Here is an 11480-nt window from a genome sequence, read left to right as displayed (position 1 = left end):
GCTTTGTGCAAGCACTCATTGCTAACCGAAAAAAACAAATCATTCATTTTTCTTTTTACATATGTATGCATACATGTGCACACATATATATAACGTGTGTGCATCTCCATAATAGGTATAGATAATGTAGATTTCATCTTTAGGAATAATGCTTTCACGAAAGCACAGAAGACAAGAATACTCTACTTGATTCATAAAATTCCCATTACTGCAATTTTGTGAGCTAAAAGTATCGTGTAGAGCAGGAAATTCACACAGGGTAAAAATGTTATCGTATTCCTTCAATAGCTGAAAATGAGCATGTTGCATTTCTGATCTTCTATTCATTGTCTTAGTTGCCTTTTTCAATTTATCAGCTCAAAATAAAGGGGAAAATGTGTGTTAGAGTGGGGGAAGAGGAGACGAAAGCTCTAACAAGGAAGAAAAAATGTTGTGTTTCATAATCCACTTTTGAGGAACATAAAAACAGTGATACTTGGCCAGAGCAGAAGATCTCCCCCAGCTTTGGATACTGCTTCAAGAATGGCTGAAAGCAAATGCATGAAGAATATAAGGAAAGGGCAAGAGCATGACGGTACTTCCCAAATATGCCAGCAATTTGCAGATCAAGAATTTCTGAGCCAGAGATCATGTCCTTAGTATTTAGCAACATAAAATTGCTTTCTTCTCTATTATCTTCTCCAGTAGTCCCCTAAACAATGCAGATTTTGAGCATTTGCAATGTCCTGTGACAGTGAGTTCCCCAGTGCTACAAAAGCCACTGATGTTTGATGAAGATCTGCTACAGTATATCACATTGTGCTGAATAATTCCAACCACAGGTTTTTATATCAGATCCCTAAAAGGCACAGAAACACAAATTCCTGGAGTAAATTTATATTCTTCTGCTGATCTGAGTGAAGGCATTCCAACTAAGTCAGAGGAACTTGAACGATTCCTACTTGCTCAGTAGCTTATCTGAGGTTAGTGGAACTATGCTGATTCTCATTAGCTGAGCATTTTGCTCAGTATTTTATTTTCGAACGTATCTCAGAGAATTACGAATTCCATTCCAGCCAAGCTAATTTATTGTGCTCACAGCTGCAGAAGCTGAGCAATTAAATTGATAATATTTGATGATAGTGTGTGTATGTTGGGGGGGGGAACATATTCAATTTTGTTTGGCTCTCGAAACAAAGTCTCCGATTTTTGCAAGGTTGCAGTTCTGGCTCTCTATGTGCAATTGAGTCTATCTTTCCCTTCCAAAGGGAGTGCCTGCATGCTGGAATTAAAATTTGCTCATGACTATCAGGCAGCAATCTATGACTGATTTGTTCTCACAGTCTTCAAGGCAGGTACAGAAGAATCAACATCAGAACAAGTTTTTCTTTCCATATGCATCCTTTTGTTGCTCGGCAGGTCAGCAGGTACCTCGCTCTTTGTGCAGTGAGTTTTGGGTGTCTTAACACAGAACAGCTCAACAAACCCATGGCAGGAGATCCATTTGTTGGGTGGACGCATAGCATGGGAGAACTCAAGTATGAGTAACATCTTTATTTTCCTGATCCTTAATAAAAACAAATCAGAAAATACATATTATTAGGCCATTATTGGCCTAAGCTAGATTTGGACCAGCAATACCAAGCTAGAAATAAGTCATTAAAAGGCTGTTTGTTTCCTTTGCTTCTTGTTCATTCCTGATTAGAGGCAAGAACAGCCAACTGTCTGTCTTGTAAGCCAAAAATTTTCAGTAAATGAAAATATTTCCTACTGATGCCACAGCTCCCAAAACCTGTTATTAGTATGACATCTACTTGGACTGTAATTTGCTCATTGTTAAATCTATCTGTGTTTACTTACAGATAGAACAATCTTTTATGTAGAAAAACTGTCTTTTTGCTCTATATTTGTGCAGTGTCTAATGTACTTACAATAGCAGATTTTGAACACTATATTAATATTAAATCATAAATATAATGGGAGTGCATAGTTGAGTTGAGGAGTACCTATATGCAGGGTTCAGCATTGTATCTTACAGTGCAAAATAATCATAATTTCGACTATTCAGTGTTCATTGTTAGAAGCAACGACAGCTTAATGTTCTTAGTGCCCAAGATAACAAATAGATCAAAGATATTTTAAAATGAATATATGAAATATATATTTGCTGATTATCTGAGTTGCAGGGCTGAGATGTCCCAGTAGAAGAGTAGTGGAGGACAGGCAAAAAGGAAAGGTGCTAAACTGATTGTGAATTACTTGGTGAGAGGTTTAGGTTTTATACATAAATATATTTTTAATATACAGTCAGTGATCAAATATACTGAATTGACAGTACAGCAGACAGGATTGAATTTAAATAATTTGGGTTTTTATGGAAAATAGTAGGGCTTTGGTTACATTTGGGATTTTGTTGTTGCTGCCCTTTTTCTCAATAAAACATAAACAATTACCCAACAAAAAAGCAAATAGTGGTAGGAGCAAATAGACCGAAGGAAGAAACTTTGTTATATAACATGAAGAACCTGTGGTAACTGTCCTCAGTGTGTGTTGTTTGCTGTGACTTACAGCTTTGCTTAAGCATTTTAAAGATTCTTGCAGGTCTTTTTCAAGCTGCCAGCTCTAGCCTAGGAATTATGGTAATGTGCCACTTCTGAGCCCTCGGCAGGATTTGCAACAGAGAAATCACATCAGCCTATGCTGATTAACAATTCCATTCCATCCAGAGATTTATATAAAAAAACTATCTTACATTTTGCTTTTTAATAAGAACGATCGCTATCTCAAATTGAGTCCCAGCAAATTTTAATAAAGGCCCAAGGTTGAGTGGCATTTTGCATGCTGATTTAGCTGTGATTGCTTGCTTTTGATGAGCACCAGCCGGGCATGTATAGCTTTCCTCAGAGCAGGTTTAAAGACCAGTAGTAAGGAAAAGGATAAAAATAAAAACTTCCAACTGAAATTCGAGGTCTTTTCTCTCTATGATTGATTACTGAATAAATACCTACACATATCTCTGCATTCAACCTACTAGTAATATTCCCTACAGCAAAACAGCTGTTTTAATGGTTTTTAATATACTTCCCTGTCAAAATATGTTAATTCTGAAGGCTGCAATTATTTTTAAAAAATGATATGATCAATCTATTTATCTATCTTCCTGACAACACTTCAGTTTAATCAGCTGAGCATGGACTGGAATAAACTAATGCTTTTATTCAGGAAATTTGGTATTTATGTGTGGGTCCCCATTTAGCACATTCTTTGCCATTGTTTTGAACAGCACCTTCAGTGCTCCAAATAATAGCAGCATATGGGTATGATAAGTTTGCTGGTTCCTGCCATTATGTGATAGAGACTATCTCTATCAGCGGGATAGTGGAAAAAAAAGAAAAAAAAAAGAATTTGTCAATGTGTAAGCATTTATAGACACATTTGTGGACACATTTTCCCCCTTTTGTGTTTTGAATAAAATATGTGCACTGGAAACAGTTATTTCGGGAATGGTATCTTTTCTGAAGATACAAGGGAGAAAAACAGCTTGCACAAAATTGTGTAAGTCAAAGCATGGCAGTGGTGTGCATGCATGTGTATGTGCTGTGTGTTATGAAAGCAGCGATGCCATAAAAGTGATCAGGTAAAGCATTCCATTTGTTTTGATTCAGCTTTTATTTTTCTTCTTTTTCATCCCTCTTAATAAATTGTATTTCAACTTCTCTTATTAAAATAGTAACCCTTTCTTGCTCCAACTTGGGTAACAACAGAGGCAAGAAACCCTTTCATATATGAACCATCCATCATCATTAGAAATAATGATCCTCCCACACAGTAACTAGTGCAACGTACGTGAAGAAGCAACTAATTCCCACCCAGTTCCTTTGCTTCTTTCTCTTTGAGGGATTGCAAATGATAATTTAAAGAAACAGTGTGTGAAGCTACCTTCAGTCGCAAGAAAGCTATTTCCATCTTGCAGAGTGGGAATTTGCAAAGATGAGCAGTATGGGAGCCAAATGGGTTATCTCCATAAAGACATGGCCCCTCTTTTCATGATTATCGTTCCATGTTGCACATGCAAGGAGCCATTTCTACAAAAATGTTTTTATTTCATAGGGAGTAAAGAGAGGTGCACAGCCCCTCAAGAGGTAATTGGCAGTTTGCAAAGGAAACTGCTCGTACCTTGCCTGCTGTACTGTTGCAACCCCTTCACTACATGGATCTCATTCAGTAACAAATGTATAAAGGGGAAGAGTTGGCAGTGAGAGTTTGCTGTTGGCCTTGTCCAAGATTCAGTTCAGCAAATCATCTAAGCATTTGCTTAACACAAAGTGCTGAAGCCCATATGTCATTTTTAGTGAATAAGCATACATTCAGACAGGTGTTTATCCCATATAATTAGGGACCTACATTAAGACACTTCTGTAGCTTTTCTTTGTAGCTTTGTGAACAGGGGAGTGTATTCTGGGATTCTGCTTTCAGGTGGGAAAAAACCTTCCCTAGTAGTGACCGCCTCTCCAACAAGAGATCTCATGATCTCACGGGGGCTGCTATTCTTGAAGAGTTTCAGTCCTTACAAGGGAGAGCTGAAAGAAGAAACGGGGGAAATACAACATTAAAAAAAAAAAAAAAGAAGAACAAACAAACAACAACAACAGCAAAAAAAAAACCCACAACCTTCAAGCCCCTCTTTTTGCTGTCTAGACCTGGAGCTGCCCCAGCTCATTGTGTGCCTCCTGGCTCAGCCCTGGCAGCCTCACTGCAAGCCAGCACAGCAAGGCAGAGGAGCACAGCAGTACCCCGAAGGGCCCAATCCTGAAGGTATTCTGGGAACACACCTACCTCTCGCTTGCTTGCAGGATCACACCCTTCAAGAATGCAGTCATAGTTGCTTTCTTCCTTTAAATGCAGCTGGTGGAGGAGGAGACAGCAGTGCCAGCGCCTTCCGCTCCCTCTCTTGTAATAACCCCAGGATGAAAGCGCTCTCCCAGGAAGTAGAACAGTGGGCTCTGGGCCCTCCTCAGCCTCAGGGGTTCAGAGTTTCCATTTCCCATGAAACTATCCTAAACACCGAGTTACCAGGCGAAGGTGAGATATCGGGCACAGGGAGGAGGGGAGGAGAAAGGATTCATTTCCTCATTCAAACAATGCCAATGAATAGAGAGGAAGAAATGGAAGAGCTATGGTACCCCAAGCTGACTTTACAAGGACAGCATGAACCTGTGGTCTAATGATTAAAATGTCGGAAGTTGTGATTATTGCTGCATGGGTATTGCCTGCTACAGAGCTACAGACTGAGATTTGAAGGATGTAGGAGCAGACCCTTTATTTATCAAATGATTATTTCCCTGTTCATTGCAGGGGATTTGGACTAGGTGACCTTTAAGGGTCCCAAATGGTTCTGTGATTCTAAATGCCTACCCATCTCAGACCCAAAACTGCTACTCCTCCTTCCCAAATCTGAATCTCATACTCTGCCTAGATAAACAGACATAAAATTGAAAAGGGGAAATGACCTAGGACCCAGGAATTCCTTGTTTCTTACAAAGGGTCGTGGGAATCTCTTAGTCTTTCCTGTGCAGTCCCACAGTTTGACCAAGGAATGCAGAAATGTTTCCTCCACCCAGCGTCACCTGCAGTCTTGTGGTTGGGGTACTCCCATGGCAATTGAGAAATGTAGGTTTAAACCTCCCAGGCAGAGGCAAACCAAGAACTCACCTGGCTTTTCTTGGGCAAGCAGTTTTAACCACTGGACTACAACAAAAATGGTGAGAGGCTCCTCCTTTTCCTTTGGTGACTACATTCTTTTACAGAAACAAAACAAAGCTGGCTTTGCTCAGTCCTTTGAAGGGAGAAGCCTGGAGGTCATACATCCCAGCAGTGGCTTCTTGCAGCACTGAATTGGGCATTTCCACTTCAAGTTTTCTTCCTTCACTTCTTACCTCTCAATCTGGAGGTCTGTGATTCCATTTCTAAGGCATTAAATGCTCTTCACATGCTAAACCTGAGGTCCTAACACTGACTTTGGGGCCCACTATCGGCACGTATGCCCAAGAGGTAGGTATTACTGTGAGTTTCCCCTGCTGGAACAAGCGTTGAAATCCCTGCTTAGGTTTCTGTGTTAGGACATTCTGCAAGTGGCATAACCTTCTTAGATGGTGAATCCCTCAAGACTGTTTACTTTCTTCTGTAGGTGTCCTCTTCAAAAAAAGTCCACAGAGTTAAAACTGAGCAGAGTAAGAATAGGGCTTCTTCCACCAAGATACCTCAACCCAGGTGGATGACTTCAGCCAGTTCCAACAGCTGTTATGAACATTGTGCTTCCTATCCTGGTTTGGATCAGGCCTTAAGGACAGAGTTGAAACTTCAATAGAGGTTTTTATGAAGAAAGGAGGGATAATATACCACAACAGAGATTCAATTTTGAAAAATTTAATGACTTTAGGCAGATACACAGAAACCATACGGATGATTGTGGGATGGCCTGCATCCTCAAAATGCTCTGCACCCTGGCCCTGACCCAACTGGGCAATTCAACCTGCTTGTATTATGGCATATAACCAGGTTCAGCAGGACCACTTGTGCTTATAGTTGAGTGGGTTTAAGCAAACAGCCGGATGCAAGCCAGAACACAACACTTTGTATAACTTAGCTTAAAAATATGCAGTAGCTTATAGTGTCTGGAATCACTGTTATAATTAAAGTTAACTTGTTTATCTGCTGACATTTTTTTATAATAGTAACATCAGCTCGTGACCTGTCCCAGATCCTTACTTATAGCAAGAAACCATCCTGAAATGCAAGTAAATATGTAGGGTAAGGAATGAAGGGGTATTCGTTTCGTCATCTGAAGGGAAAATATGCTTCTGGTATCACTATATCATTCTGTCTTATTGCTGTTATATGCTATGGGAGAAAAAGCCACCAATTTCCATTTCTTTTCTTTTGAAGTTAATTTCCTATCCTAACAGTAAATCAGAGTTGTGTAATCTTGCCGATACATTGCAGGCCAATGAAAATTTAATTTTTAATAAGATCTTTACTTAAATAATAATAAAAAAAAAAACCTTGCAAAAAATGAAGAAAGCCTTGTTCAATCAAATCTGGGGCTTTGGCATGCAATGGCTAAGTTTAGAATTAAAAGTAACATCAAAGAGATGTCTTTAAGTGTTATTTCAAATAGCACATGCCACCTTGGAAGGGATAAATTCTGGAACATTTCTGTAAAATCTAGAAAATGCCACTGAAGCCTAAGGAAATCCAAATAATAAACAAAATATAATACTTACTGGTGGAAGAACATGAAGACATCAAAATCTGCATGTGGTCTTCAAGAGGAGTAGTGTTTACATGTTAGTAATATTCACAGGATTATGTTCAATGCGTGCAATTGGAGCTGCTTATTAATTGTCTCCAAATTAATTCACCTCCAAACTGACCTGGGGAATACTGGATAGATCTGGATGCTGTTAGGATATAGTTTCTGAAGGCATAACCATTTGTTACCTTGTGATCATGCATATACTTCTGCAGGCTTGAGGTATACTTCAGTAGGAGGAATTCAAGCAAATCAAAAGATTGTGTCTGAAAATCCCTATATATTTCTCTTCTGCTGACTTCCTATGGTATTACCTGAAAAGATGACCAAAAATCTATCTGTATTTGTCCAGTACCTCCAGCAATATAGGCATTTTAAGCATCTTTGAAGCATTACACTGACAGAATGGGCAGAGACATTCAGCAATTGGTAAAATGTGCATGTGAAATGACATCTCAGTTGTGAAAAGCATGCAAAATTTCCAGACTCAATCAGCTGACTCCACACCAAAGGCAATTTATGTATTTTCTGCATATCTGGTCTGTATCTTTTATGAAACACAAACCTACAACAAAGTGGGCATCCAGAGAGAGTCTACTGGGTAACTCCTAAAGCGAACAAGAGTTGTTGGACCTTGTAACAAACAGAGACTGTGAATGTTGTTTGGCACACAAGTGTGATGTTGTGAGCAATTTCCAAAGTCAATTAAGGTCAGCAATCAGCTTCCATGGACATTAATTCTGACTGAAAACACTTACCTAGAGACAAAAAACACCAAGTCTGCTTTCCCTTAGTGTAACAATGATTTTTATGGCAACACTTCCACAGTGCTATGAATTCCTTCCTGTTGTTTTTCAGGCAGAAGAAAGCACCTTCCTAGAGGCAAAAACCCATGCAGTCACACAACACCCTGGAACATCCATACCACAGTTCACCAGAAAAGACCATTTCAAACAGCAATTGAACTCTGGGCCTATTTGACTTCAGAACTCTTTTTTTACTGGAAAATCCTCCTGAGGTGTTTTCTGAGTGGCAGTGTCAGAGAGGCTGAAGGGTTCCTTCTGGAAGAGTTATCCGCTAAGCAGATAAAGACTAATGTCTGTGACAAACAACCTTTTGTCAGTTCAGCACATTCTAAAGACCATATTTTCTCTCTGACTAGGCTGTAGTTCCTATTTGCACTTTCTCACCATTGCGCTGAGACCTGATAAGATGCTATCAAAGGGCCCTCTAAGTACTTGAGAACCACTTTAAGGGGAATCACTGGGCCAATTACCATAAGAAGTGAAAGATATGGTATTTATTGATGGGAGATTAATATTGGCCACAATGCAATTGATTTTTTTCCCCTGCAGCTTTATTTTCAAGTTCTTGTAGTGTTTTGTAACCTGCTGTGGTCTTTCAGGTTTCTTTCTCTTTCAGATATGAATTCATTTTTAACTATCATTCTAATTGACTGGACTTCTTCCAAGAGTCTACAATTTACTCTTAGCATGTTTTATATGAATTGCCCTCATATAATTAATAACTGGAAAGATGAGTTGAAGAAGCTGGGAATCCGGATTTTTATGTTATCTGGCTTTGCTGTAAACATCCTGAATGTTGTAGCACAGATCCTCTTACTCTAAAACTGGTGCAGAAGTAAACGACAGATATAATACAAAGATTTAGATTTGTAGAAGTTAGGTATAGTGATGTCTAGGTGCCTGAGACAAAGAAAGAAATAGAAAACTTGGAGTTTGTCTACTCAGCTTTCCCTGGGAAGGTGAGGTACATCTGGCTGAAGATGCATCAGTCAAAAAAACCTGACTTGCTGAGCAATTTTAAGCTTCCTCAAAGAAAGATAGAGATGATGTAGAAATAAAGGAGTGGGAGGAAGGGAAGACGTAATTTTCTAATGGTTTTCTTCCCCTTAGATCTTTTAAAGATTGCAAGAATTCAGAACCTGGGATATTTTCCCAGTGAGTGACTATTGTGTTAGATAGCTGGCAAGGAGTTGGAGGAGGTAGTTGTCCTTCTTCAATGAAAGATGTTGCTACAAGTTTTTTCCTTTTTTGGATCTCTGTGAGGTGACATCCTAAAGTGACACTGGATGGCTACTTAGTCTTTCCTGAAGCCATTCTTGGACAGAAGGACCATTGGAAGATTTCATCAGAGACCTAGATACATACATCCTTCTTTCTTTATAAATCTTGGAAAATGCTACTTTTGCATGCTACTGGGCAGCCATACAACAAAATCAAGCAAACATTCAAGAATGAAAGTAGAGGAGGAAAATGACTAAAAGGAGATGATTTTTGAGTGCCTTCATTTCAGAATGTCTGTGCCAATAAGCAGATCGACCACCAGCAGTGTTGTTTCTGGGACAATCTTGTGCTGGCTGCTATTCTTGATCTACAGGCAATACAGTATACATTCAGTTCAATCTGAACTGCCATCTTGGTGTGGCTCTGGACAACTTGTCTTAGGTGTCCCTTTTGAAGCAGGTGGGTTGAATAAGTTGACCTCCAGAAGTCCCTTCCAACCCCAAATATCCTTTAATTCTGAATTTAATTCTAATTCAGATCTGGTTTGCATCACATGGTGTACAATATATCTTAAAATAGAAAATTTCTGGGAGCTGCTAGCTATAAGCAAGGCTATCAAAAACGTTGTTCTAAATTAGACCTAGAAAGACAAAATTTATATACTGAGGAAAAAAAGGATTTCTGCTGGGCATTAAAAAAAATAGTCTTTTTTTTTTTTTTTATAGTAATCCGTCTGTTGTTCAATAAACATATAAACATTAAGGAAGAGGAAAGCCTTGATCAGATTCCCACTAGCAGATAAACCCATTATTTTTGAGAGGTTTGATAAAATCAGGGAAGACATTTTTTTGCCTTACAAAAAGGCAAATGAGAATTATAAAGATTTTCTTTGAGAATAAAAAGAGGTTCATATTGACTTTAGAATTATGCAGAATAAAAACAGGCAAAAGACCAAATATTTTCCTTGTTTTCTTTCTCTTTCTCTTTCTGTTTTTTTCTTTCCCCTTTCCTTTCCTTTCCTTTCCTTTCCTTTCCTTTCCTTTCCTTTCCTTTCCTTTCCTTTCCTTTCCTTTCCTTTCCTTTCCTTTCCTTTCCTTTCCTTTCCTTTCCTTTCCTTTCCTTTCCTTTCCTTTCCTTTCCTTTTCATTTTATTTATTTATTTATTCATTCATTTATTTACTTATTTTTGCCTTTAATTGTTTCTTCAGTCCTGTTTACCTTTGAAAAATATAAGACATTCTGCTGTCTGCTAAAAAGCCCCTTGTGGAAAGCAGAATGCCTTTGCTGGCCAACATGAGGACATATAAATTCCCAACCTTGCATTCTTTCTTCACAAAATCCTTGTTGATTTCAGTGGAAGTTTTGAACAAAAGGATGGAGTCTTTGGGTTAATTCAAGGCTGTGAAAGGGGAGAAAGTGCTTATTGTACTGAGAATATGCATCTGAATTGGTTTTATCACAGCTGGCAGGGCAGTAAACGAAGTTTATGCGCAATAAACAGCTCTTGTGGTTAGAGTGACGTTGTTCATTCCTAACCTAGAATTTGGAAGGAGTTATTATTTAATAAAGTTTAATTTGATGAACAGAATATTTTTAATGCCCTAAACTGCACTCTACGAAGATGACAGATAGCTCCAGCCCACTCACAGTAAGAAATGCAATTAATTGGTTTAATGAACTCACCACATTAATTAGCTAATGTCTGCGTAGTTTCAGAATGCAACTGAATGGGCAAATCCCTGCAAAGTTGTTCTCTGGACAAATTCCTCCCAAGGTCTCTCCAGCCATATTGGGCAATTATCAAAACAACTGTGCAGGATGGACAACTCTCTCTTTGTGTGTAGACTTAAGGGAAGTTCCAGCCCATGTTACATAATGCATCCAGTCCCATAGCAGAGGGTTTATCGTCATGGACAAGAGAGTGACTGCTGACAAAAAAGACCCCTCTGTAAGTGCATGTAGAGCTTCCTGAGACAAGTGGGGGCTCATAGCTCTGCCACCTGCATCTCTCTGTGCATGGAAAGGCAGAGTAAAGATGGGACAGGCGCAAATGCTGAGCAGAGAGGAAAGAACAAGTGTTAAAACTAGGGTTACAACATTTGACAGGTGTACCTTTTCCCTGCCTGCTCCTACCTGATACACAGGAGCTAGGAACAGCTAAA

At 39.0% G+C, this 11480-nt stretch overlaps 1 long non-coding RNA gene across 1 annotated transcript; it reads right to left on the bottom strand.

Annotated features, from left to right (window-relative positions):
* Positions 1 to 430: 430 nt before the first annotated feature.
* Positions 431 to 9933, bottom strand: LOC124417611. Its single transcript, XR_006932927.1, has 3 exons — positions 4816 to 9933; positions 4384 to 4559; positions 431 to 1546 (listed from the first exon to the last, which is right to left on the bottom strand). It is a non-coding gene; the product is annotated as an uncharacterized LOC124417611 (long non-coding RNA).
* Positions 9934 to 11480: the final 1547 nt, after the last annotated feature.

The sequence above is a fragment of the Gallus gallus genome, chromosome 1 (genome assembly GCF_016699485.2).
Source record: "Gallus gallus isolate bGalGal1 chromosome 1, bGalGal1.mat.broiler.GRCg7b, whole genome shotgun sequence".
NCBI lineage: Eukaryota > Metazoa > Chordata > Aves > Galliformes > Phasianidae > Gallus > Gallus gallus.
This window is presented reverse-complemented; position numbering and strand designations above follow the sequence as displayed.